The sequence below is a fragment of the Mauremys mutica genome, chromosome 13 (genome assembly GCF_020497125.1).
Source record: "Mauremys mutica isolate MM-2020 ecotype Southern chromosome 13, ASM2049712v1, whole genome shotgun sequence".
NCBI lineage: Eukaryota > Metazoa > Chordata > Testudines > Geoemydidae > Mauremys > Mauremys mutica.
The window spans coordinates 51,350,212-51,362,133 of NC_059084.1; positions in this window are offsets into that span (position 1 = coordinate 51,350,212).

The following is an 11,922-nucleotide window of genomic DNA, read 5'->3' on the forward strand; positions in this document are numbered from 1 at the left end:
CAGCCCAACGCCCCCCACACCTCCCTGACACTCACTCCATCACACCCAACCCCCTTCCCTGGCCACACTCACCAGCCATGCCAGGAGGTCTCTGGCTCCTTGGGTGAGAGCGGTGAGGGGAGTCTCCAGACTCTCCACATGCTGCACCCGCCACAAGCGTGAGCTCCGTGGGTCCCATTGGCCAGGAAAAGTGCCAATGGGAGCTGCTGGAGCCGGGCTTGCAGATGCTGGCAGCACGCACAGCCTCCCCCCCACCCCAAAAGCCAGAGGGAGCTGCCAAGGGGCAAGGTGGGGAGTCCCAGAGGTGCTCACCTGTGGTGGCTCCCATCCCGGGAAGCATCTGGCAGGCTGTTCCCTCTGGCTCCTAGGGTCATGGGTCAGGTTGAGGGGTGTGTGTGGAGGGCTCTCTGCCCACTCCCGGCGCCTGCAAACCTCGTCCCTGCACCATGCAGTGCTCCTGCTGGCAGGCAAGCACCAGGGGCTGCCCAAGGAAGTGGTGAGTGGCGTTGCCACGGCCGTGGTCCGGACAGTCCCTAATATCAGACAAAGGGCATCCTGACCGATGTAAGGTTGTGATACAGGACAAGTCCCCTAAAATCAGGACTGTCCCAATAATATCGGGACGTCTGGTCACCCTAGGTGTGATGTTATTAGACATCTGATCAAAATATGAACACATAGGTCATTGTTGCAAGCACTGTTCTATATTCGCAACAAATCTTGTACAAATGTTGTTGAGTGAGGTGTCTATGGGAAGGTTATGGTTGGTTGGTTGTGATTATGCTATTTGTATGCAGATATCATTATTGTATTTGAAGTTATGAGCTTTGGCTATGTACTTGTATTTCAGTGTGTTGTATTCTAAGTAGAACCCGTGAAGCATTAGGCCAGCATATGGGAGAAGGGGCTATTCCAGTTGAATGGCTCATCAAAAGGATGGTTAACTCACAGCGAAGCATTGGAGACACCCATGTGGGTAATGGTTTCTGCTATGACTAGGCCAGGGCCGCCCAGAGGATTCCGGGGGCCCGGGGTCTTCGGCGGTGGGGGGCCCTTCCGTTCCTGGACCCGCCGCCGAATTACTGCCGAAGCGGGACCCACCGCCGAAGTGCAGCCCGGTCCTCGGCGGTAATTCGGCGGAGGGGGGCTCCCGCCGCGGGTCTTCGGGGCACTTCGGCGGTGGGTCCAGGAACGGAAGGGCCCCCCGCCGCCGAATTACCGCCGAAGACCGGGCTGAACTTCGGCGGCGGGTCCCGCTCCGTCTTCGGCGGTAATTCGCCAGCGGGGGTCCTTCCGCCCCGGAGCGGAAGGACCCCCCGCCGGCGAAGACCGGGAGTGGCAGAAGCTCCTGCACCCGGCCCCGCAAGAGTTTTCCGGGCCCCCCGGAGCGAGTGAGGGACCCTGCTCCAGGGGCCCCGAAAAACTCTGGTGGGGGCCCCCATGGGGCTGGGGGCCTGGGGCAAATTGCCCCTCTTGCCCCCCCCTCTGGCCGGCCCTGGACTAGGCAAGACTATGCATGGACATGTGACTTCAAACTCCATCTTGTTACTATACTTTTCCAAGTACACCTCCACCCTGATATAACATGACCTGATATAACACAAATTTGGATATAATGTGGTAAAGCAGCGCTCTGGGGGGCGGGGCTGCACCACTGCTGGCTAAGAGAAAGACAACGGTGTTGCTTGGCAGCACAGTTCAGCTAACAGCTCCCAGTGTGCAAGCCAACAACCCTCCCCCGACCAGTGAGCGATCAGCAGTGCGGGTAGGTACAAGACGCACCGGCCAGCCCGAGAAAGCCAGGAGTGGAGTCCTCTAGGTAACAGCCTGTCAGCCCCCCGCAGCAAGGCGCAGGCACATGCCAGCGGCCCCGTCTCTAGCACAGAGCTCATTATTTTGCCACCATGTCGGACACGCTTCCGGAGCGGTCACCCGCAGGGCCAGCCTTACCCAGCTCCCACATCTACCAGCGATCCAGGGCAGCAGGGCACAGCAGAAGGGTACAGCAGGAGAGACATGGGAGCTGCCAGTGCCCTGACCAAGCCTCGCCCCATCCCACAGGGCCCAGCTGTTTGATCTCTCCCCTCAGGTGAGGGAGAGATCAAAGTTGAGGGGTCAAGAATGTGTTCAGGCAGGGGAAATGGAGCTAGGAGCAGTCTTTATGAACATATTACTCTCTGCAATGAAACATCTATATTCTTATATGGCCTCCTGTGAAATTATCTGTGGGAAACAAAGTAAAATTAAAATGCTGGCTTGTTTCTTTACTCTTCTTCGTACCTAATGGGCTCATAGTAACTTGCAGACCTTGAGCACCATCAGTAGATACATTCTCCTGCACTTGCAGAGGAAGGTTTTTGGCTGAGATCAGGCTGGTTTACTTTCCTTGTGATGCCAGCATATATGCCAGATTTTTGCAGAACTGGGAATAGAGCCTGTGATAAATGAAAGGGGGCGGGGGGCAATGTTCCCCCTAATTTTTAACAGGCCACGTGCGCAAAAAAATTCTTCTGTGCAAATTTTTGAAGCAGAGATCACATTTGTGTGCCATGAGACAAATGCGCCCAAGTGAGTAAAATGCTTGTACATTTAAAGTTTTAATTTGCAATTTGTAATAATAATAGTTTAAATAAAAAATAATTTATTTTATAAATGTCATTTTTAAATGCTTAGAAAAAGGAAATTTAACCATTCTTCATGAAGCAGAAGTTAGTTTTAAGCATTACACTTTATGATCTTTTTTTATAGACAATCATGAGCATATATCAAGCACATATTAATCATGATCATTATCAGTCCATAGGCTTCTGCCCATTGGTGTCCAATTTCAAGTTTCATTCTATACACATGTCTGAAAAGATTTTGATAAACATATAATAAGATGATTTAATAAGTATGTCATTATTTCAATTTATATAGGTTTTCAGATAGAGGCATCATAAGTAAAAAAAGAAAAACAAAAGTTTGTTTTTTAAAGTTAATTTTTTCTAAAAAATATCAATAAATGCTTATCAGCCAATAATAAGATATGTATTTACAAATGCATTTTAATTTCCTTATTGGTTGAAATGTCAAACTAACCTTACTGTTTTTCCCTGCGATCTTTTTCATTTGCCCATTCAATATAAACTCTGTCCTGATCTATCAGTCCTCCATCCATAAAGCCATGCTCACAGTCTGCACTTGATGCTAGGAATGTTCCTCCAATATCCATCAATTTTGCAAGATTCTGAAACTGTTCCTTCTGGTGAGCAAATGTCACCATATCCGGGAAACTTAAAACCAATTGGCTTTTCATTCTTTCAGCTACTGCAAACTTGAAGTCATTGTACTAACTGACTATAACAATCGCTTCAGCAAGAAAGTCTTTGTATTTTGAACATTGGGATTTGACCTGATGAAGTCCAAAATTGAAGTCACACTTAACTATTGCTGCATAGTCAAAAGTGGACCTCCTGGACTTCATCCTTTGGAAACCTGTCTGCCAAATGTGAACACAAGATGTTTATGAAAGTTATTATGGAGCTGGTATCAATTTCATTATTTTCTTGAGAGCTCATATCTAAGAGAGCCTTAACTTTGTCACTCCATAAGTCTGAATCTCCAAGGTACTGTCTTCTGATCTTGTCCAGTTTACCTTGGGTGTAAGAGGTGTAAGGCCCTGTTTCTGGAGCAGCATGGATAGTGAAGCCAGCACCAACAAAACATTATTCAAAACTTCTAATGTTATTTCGTATTCCATGCTATTCAGTGGCAGTATTTAGAAACTGAATCAGTATCTTTGTCTTGTTCAAAATATTCCAGAAGAGGATTATAGTTGTGAATAATTGCTCAAAGTGCAAAAAGTGCCTGGATAACCAGCGCACTTCATTGAGTGGCCTGAAAGCCACTGATTCACTTTCAGAAGCATCCACTATTTCCTGAAATTTGCATTTTCTCCTGGATGACCGACAGAACACTGTATAGACAGTTCTCATTAAGGTTTCGATGTCTCTTATCAGCTTGACCTCTTTCCATGCATCGGAAATCCCCAAGTCTTCCCGGTGTGGAATGCAATGTTGCTGCACTAAGTGTGGAACATCACGTTTCAGCTGAGCTGCCATGCCATTGAGTTTGCCCAACATCACGGAGGCACCATCAGATATGAACATCACCATTTTCATTAGATCAGGTTGGTGTTTTTTATAAAACTCTTTGATTGCGGACACTATTGAAACAGCATCACATTCTTGCAATTGTAATAGTCCACCAAACAAAGTTTTATAGTCTGCAGAATTTATGGATCTATATTTAAAGTAGAATATCAAGTATCTGTTAATGGATATATCAGTGCTTTCATCAACAGCAAGACTATGAAACATTGCCGATGCTATTTCATGCATGAGGTCATTTTGGACAATGCAGTTGATAATTTCAAGAAATTCAAAAGCATAATTTTTACTTCTCCAGCTCGCTGGTATGTGCTCATACTTTTCCTTATGGTCATGAATATCCTGAACAAAAAGCACTGAGCTGTTCATTTTAATAGCCAACAACACACTGTCAATAAGTACCTTGATTTCTTCTGGGTTTGAGCACTTGCATTCAAGATTAATTTGCCTCTTCTGCTTTTCAGCTGGACTTTCAAGAATCATGCTAAGCAATCTGCTCCGTAAGGAAGGGTTTTTGTTTCTAAGTCTTATTACACCATCTATATGAGCTTTGCTTGACAGATGACACTTTAAGAAATCCAACTTCCATATGTTGTTCCACATTCTTCCTGTTGAAAATTCTCCTGAATCTCTGGCATCTCGACAATATACACAAACCACTCCATTGTCCTCATCACATGTGAATATTTCACAGAGTTTAACAAGCATTACACTATGTGATTTCGGTGTAACCCTCTCTATAGTCTCATCCAGCCATCCAGATTTAAATGAAGTCGCTGTTCTTTTACGCTTTAGACCGCTAGAAAGTGACATTTTGGGATTGATTTTTTACCAGATTGGTTTATTTAAAATTAATACTTTTAATATATGGCTACTATTTTAATGCGCTGAACAGCGTGACTTGACAAAAGGGACAAACAGGAGATCATTCAGATCAGGATACCGGAAGTTTGTGAGTAGCAAAAAAATGCGGCAAAAAACCGTGGGAAAATGGTAAAACATCCTGAGTAAATGTATGAAGTCCAAAGCCTTTGAAAGGTTTCAATCACGAAAACAACACTTTGTTCCTTTCTGGGAAATCTTTGCAGTTCCTTACCAACTATGGCCAGGCAATTTGACTGATTCGCATGTACTTGAGTTTGTACACAGGCAAATGAACAGACTACAGGGAGATGTGTGGGTCCCAACCATCCTGATGTGATCAACATTCCATGTTCAAAATGCTGGTGGGGAGGGGTACGATTCATTGCCCTCCTTATCCTTTCCATCTCTTGCCAGCTAGTAGAATCTGGCTGTGTTGACAGATGGCGGGCGAACAATGTCGAAAGTCACCCATAAATGATATTTCGGCCTGGCTCTGATGTAGTATTTCATTTTTTGTGTGCACTGTGTTTTGCCATGTGCGTGGGGTTTTGGATCTGTGCGCGCACGCACACATGCACAGTTTAGAGGGAACAGTGCTCTTCAGAGGTTAATATGCAGCTCCTTGCATAGGCACTGACTCCAGGGCTGGAGCTACAGACACCAACTTTCCAATGGGGGGGTGCTCACTGCTTAACCCCCTGCTCTGCCCTGGGCCCTGCCCCCACTCCATCCCATCCTCCAATGCCCCCCGCCTCTTCCTGCGAACGTCCTGTGCCCTCCCCCCTCTTCATCCCCTCTCAGAGCCTCCTGCACGTAAAACAACTGATCACGGCAAGCAGGAGACATGCAGGGAGGGGTGTGGAGGGGGAGGCGCTGGCAACTGGGGGGAGCTCATGTGGGGGGCTGATGATGTGTTACTGGGGCTCTTTGGCAATGTACATTGGTAAATTCTGGCTCCTTCTCAGGCTCAGGTTGGTCACCCCTGGACTTAGGTGCTTGGACCACAGCCACTCCCAACTCCAACACTAATAATAAAAATGTCAATAATAGTAATAATAATTTCATTTGGTGGCCCCTAGTTCTTATAATGTGGAAACAGTTAAATAACTTTTCCTTATTCACTTTCTCCACATCACTCATGATTTTATAGACCTCTATCATATTCCCCCTTAGTCTCCTCTTTTCCAAGCTGAAGAGTCCTAGCCTCTTTAATCTTTCCTCATATGGGACCCATTCCAACCCCCCTAATAATTTTAGTTGTCCTTCTCTGAACCTTTTCTAATGCCAGACCAGTATATCTTTTTTGAGATGAGGGGACCACATAAGAACATAACATAAGAACGGCCGTACCGGGTCAGATTAAAGGTCCATCTAGCCCAGTATCTGTCTACCGACAGTGGCCAATGCCAGGTGCCCCAGAGGGAGTGAACCTAACAGGCAATGATCAAATGATCTCTCTCCCACCATCCATCTGCATCCTCTGATGAACAGAGGCTAGGGATACCATTCTTACCCAGTGTGCACAGTATTGGAGATGTGGGCATTACACATCTATATTTGTATATGCAGCTGTGAAATGAAGCATGGGGAAGAAAGTGAAATTAAACCACTGGGTTTGTTTACTCTCCTTTGCATCCGAAGAAGTGGGTATTCACCCACGAAAGCTCATGCTGCAAAATGTCTGTTAGTCTATAAGGTGCCACAGGATTCTTTGCTGCTTTTACAGAACCAGACTAACACGGCTCCCCCTCTGATACTTTGTACCGAATGGGCTCGTTGTTCCTTGCAGCCCTTGAGCGCCACCAGGAGATACATTCTCATGCAGTTGGGGAGGAAGCTTCTGGCAGAGGTCAGGTTGGTTTCCTTTCCCTCTGCTGTCTGCACGGTAAATACAGGGCGGGGGTCTCTTCTGGACTCAGGCTGCCAAGTTTTTGCAGAACTGGGATTAGAGCCCACGTGTCCCAAGAGCAGCCCAGTGGGCCAGCAACTACCCTGCCGTGCTCCCAAATAAACTCTCCTAATGGAGCCGTCTCAGCGGGACAGCGCTGCTTCCCTGGATCAGGCTGGCTTGCGGCAAAGGTGGGAAGGGCCTGGGCCCAGCCACCCCTGATCACACAGGAGCCAAACCTGGGCGAGAGGAGGCGATTGCCCTACAAACAGCAGCAGGGGCTGCAGTGAAAGGGGAATGCTCGGTGCTCGTCCGGCAGAGAGTCCTGGGGGTTAGGACTGAGACTCCGGCCAGGCAGGGTAATTGATGGGGCTGAGTGTAAATCCCCCCAGTCCCGGTGAGAAAGGGCCGGTCCCTGGATCCTGCTTTCTGTGGCCCTAGGGTTGCCTAAAGCAGCGGGTGAATCCGAACCGTTCCAAACCAAACCGACTGACTCGCTGGTGAGAACCCGCAGCAGCTGGACTGGCGGCATCAAAGCAGCCGGGAGTTTCTGTGCTAATCGCAGTGGGAGGTTTTTGTCTGAGCTCAGCCCGGCTTCGCCTCACTGTGAATCCTGCACAGTGATACTGGGCGGTGTCCTCGGGCTTCAGGCCGGTCATTTCCAGGTACAACAGACTGTTGGGGTCATCACTGGTGACGGTGAATCGCCCTTTTACTGAGTCACTGTAGTATATGCTGGTGCTGTAAATGTAGGCGATCCACTCCAGCCCCTTCCCGGGAGCCTGGCGGACCCAGCTCATCCGGTGGCTGCTGAAGGCGAACCCGGAACCTTTGCAGGAGAGGCGGAGAGAGTCTCCGGGCTTTTTCACATCCCCTCCGGACTCCACCAGCTGCACCTGCTACTGGACACCTGAGAATAAAGACAGGTTACAAATTACTCCAATTTCAGTGGCAACAGTGTAATGTTCCCTGTTCCTCCAGCGCAGTTACGGGGCTAAAATACCTTCTAAAGCGGCTACAATGAAAAACAAACGGAGCCAAAGGACCATTTTCCCTGGTGTTGGAGGGGAAAGTTCTCAGGGGAATTGGCTGATAAATGCACAGACACAAGTGGTTCTGGATTATCTCTACGGGAGCAACCTGGGCAGGGGAAGGGGGGGGGTTGAAGGGGAATTTGAATATTCTTTATTCCGTATTTGCATATTCTCCTCCTTTTAAGAGAAACAAAATCTGATGTGATGTGTTACATGCAGTAGGACTCAGAGAGAGGGAGTCAGATTATTTCAGCCCGTGTTTGTGCAGCGCCAGGCACAGTGCAGTGGGATGCTAAACACATTTTTGACAAAGGGAAAATAAAGAGATGTTTGGAAGGTGCTCGATTCCCCCAAAGGAAATTTTGGGGCCGGATTACAGCCACGTTATTTGGCCACGGGAGACTCAGAGATGCCTGTGGAGATTTGCCACATAATGAGGAAAATTGTGTTTTAAATCTATTAGAAACAAATGACTGAGGTTGACTGTTCAGGCAGTAAAAATATGACGAAAGGGTGTGTGTGTGCGGGGGTGAAACTCAGCTCAGTGGGGCTGTGTAACTAGCATTAGTGATGGGGAGGGCTTGGGTCACCCACCCGCTGGAGAGTGAAGATAACTTGGAGCTCTGGGAGAGAACTAGGAACCAGGGCTGCCTGGGGAAGAGGGGGCAAGTGGGGCATTTTTCCCCAGACCCTGGGCCCTGCAGGGGCCCCCATGAGAACATAGTATTCTATAGTATTACAACTTTTTTTTAATGGAAGGGGCCCCGAAATTGTTTTGCCCCAGGCCCCTGAATCCTCCGGGTGGCCCTGCTGGGATCAAACCCCTGTCCACACCCCTTCCCAGCAGGGACCAGCTCCACTGACACGTGCTAGAGGGAACTATTTCCTGGCAGGTCAGACACATGACTCAGGCCACTTTCCAAGGTTCTCACTCCCGGGACGTCTCTCATTTATGTCAGCGAGACCAGTGGTGTGTATTGGAAGGGGCTGAGCTTGAGCGGGGGAGTAAGTTGTGCTCGACCTTGATGCGATGTGGGAGATTCCCATGGACCCATGGAGTTGAAAGCTTGTGTCATGTGCATCCACCCTGAAGCCCCTTCTCATACCCGTCCCACAGCTGTGCTCTGGGGGTGTCACTCCTGCCCCCCGCTCAGGGCCGGCTCAAGGCACTAGCACTCCAAGCATGTGCTTGGGGTGACACTTTCCAAGGGGCGGCACTCCGGCTCCTTTTATTTATTTATTTTTTGCTTAGGGTGGGAAAAAGCCGGGAGCCAGAGCCCTGCTGCTGGAGAGCCAGAGCATCGTGCCCTGGAGCCGAGCCCAGGCTGCGACAGCAAGAGGGGCTCCCGCAGTGTGTGAGGAGCCAGGGAGGGAGGGAAGCAGGGCCCGGGATGCAGGGGTCCTGCTGCCACCACTGCTGCTGCTCTGAGTCTCCCAGGGTGGCACAGCATTTCCCTGCCTGAGTGGGTTGTGCAGGGCACCACCGGGCTGGGTAGGCAGGGCCGGCGCTTCCATTAGGCGACCCTAGGTGGTCGCCGTGGGTACCAGGATTCGGGGGGTGTCATTTTGTGTGCTCCCCATGGGAGCTTCCGGCGCCACCGAAGAAGGACCTTCTGCTGACGTGCCGCGGAAAACAGCGGCAGGCAATTGAGCAGCTCAGTGACTGCCGCTGTCGCCTGCGGCATTTCAGGGGCAGGTCCTTCTTTGGCGGCGCGATGGGAGTAGAACCGGAAGCTCCAGTGTGCCTCATGGGGCGGGCACAAAAATGCCACCCCCTGAATTCTACCTAGGCTGCCAGAAACCCTGGCGCCGCTCCTGTGGGCAGGGGGCGCGGATCCCGGCTCGCGCGCTGATGGGGCCAGCCCAAGCTGCCAGGGAATTGCCCCCTCTTGCCCTCGGATGCAGCCTGCCACGCACCTCCCCCACCTCAGCCCTGCTTTGCTTGCCCCGGACCCCACAGTGCCAGGGCGGGGAGAGGCAGAGCCAGGCTCCGAGCGGGGCAACCGGGGATAATGCCCCACCGGGGGACCCCTGCAGCTCGGGCACCTGGAGGTCAGTGTCCATCCTCTTGGCTCTGCCTGCACGGGGCTGGGGAAGCAGCTGGCAGCACCTGCCCCTCTCAGCCCTTGCACCCCCCATCCCGCTCGCAGCCTCTTCACTTGTACCTCCCCCCATCGCTCCTTCACCGCACCCCTTCCCCTTGTACTCTCCCTTCACCCGCACCTCTCCCCTTGTAGCCTCCCCCAGCCCTCTCCCCCCCCGCACCTCCCCCTTCACCTCTTCTCCCACAACCCTCCTGATACCCCCTCTCCTCCTCCACGAGCACATCACACCCCGCTTCTCTGCCAGTGTGGAGCCCCCAAGCACCCCCACACCCGCTTCTCTGCCCGAACCCTCTTTCCTAGATCCCCAGCCCTTTCCAGTTTTGAGGGTTAGTCCCTGTGCCTTCCATGTGCATTTGGAGCACTAAAGACGGGTTGCAGAGGATGGGGGGGCGAGATTTATACTAAAGTGAAATGAAAATAAGGGAAACGGTTTGATCCTACTGTGGTGAATGAGGAGGTCACGTTTTCGGGGGGGGGAGAGCCCAGGGCTGGGGTGGCAGTGGGTGCAGGTGCGGGAGGGCACTGGTGTGGGGGGCAGCCAAAATTTTTTTTTGCTTGGGGCAGCAAAAAACCTAGAGCCGGCCCTGCCCCCGCTGCTGTGTGAACAGGGATGATACAGGCCTGTGGTGAGCACGGGGCAGGGCAGCCCCCGGCTCGCTGGACGAGGGGGCGGGTTGGTGCCGAAGGAGAAGATTAAGGTTACCGGGGTTAAAGGGACATTATCCACCTCCCTGCACCTCAAACTACTGACATTGTTGTAAAAACTGGGACAGGGACAATGAGGCAGAATCAGACACGGGGGAAGAAAGTGAACTGTGACATTCGGCTGGTGGGCCCCGGGTGGGAGGGAGAGAGGAAATGAGGGGGGATTTGGGGAGGGGAGAAGTTACTCTCGTTTGGGGCCATGGTGGGTCCCAGTGGGGTGGCTGATTCCCAGAAACAAAGCAGGGAGGTCTCAGCTCCCCCGCTCCCCCCCAGCCAGAAGTGTCCCTCTACGGTCCCTCTGCTCTTTTTGAAAGCCTGGGTGGCACCGGTTTACTCTGTAAAATATTCCCCGATTTCATCTGACCTGGGGTGGTCCGGACATGCACTCACAAGACAAATGAGAAGCCTGGAGCAGCAGACACCAGGAACCGCCTCGAGCCTTGGGCTCTCTGATCCTGGTGCCCCCTCACCTCTCACCTATGGGTCTCTGCTTCTACCTGCGTCACAGCCTCTCCCGGAGCGATTCCAGCCAACCTCGCGGCACTGCATCCCAGCTGGGCCTCAGCGCAATCCCCGGGTTATTGGTGCACAAAGTCTGAGGGTTGGGGGGCTTCTCTCCCTGGTCGCTGTATTAAATCTGGGAAATCTATTGTGGGTTGGCTCCTTCGCTCCCCCCATTGAGGTCAGGAATGCCGGAATGCCATCTTCAGAACCCCAGCCCTGTCCCGTTCCAGGGGGAGCGGAGCGGGCTGGGTCCAGGAACTGAGTGATCCCTGCACCACAGGCTGAGCTGGGCCTGGTGCCGCCAGGGGTGACACTGCAAGGGAAGGAAAGGGTTAACACCTGCTAGCAGGTTCTCATTACTCCATGCCAGGTGTCACTGCTGTGCCTCGTGCGGAGCTGTTTGTGCATCTGCTGCCCTCGTGTGGCGAGCGGGGAAAGGGGGATTCCGCAGCCTGGGTTTTTGCATTACCACAAGTAGGTTTGTGTCACTGTGTAAAAATAATATCACTTGCACAGTAATACCGGGCGGTGTCCTCGGCTCTCAGGCCGGTCATTTGCAGGTACACCAGGCTGTTGGAATTATCCCTGGAGATCGTGAATCGCCCTTTAACCGAGTCTGCATAGCGTGTGGTGCTACTATCCGTGCTAATCTCAGAGACATATTCCAGCCC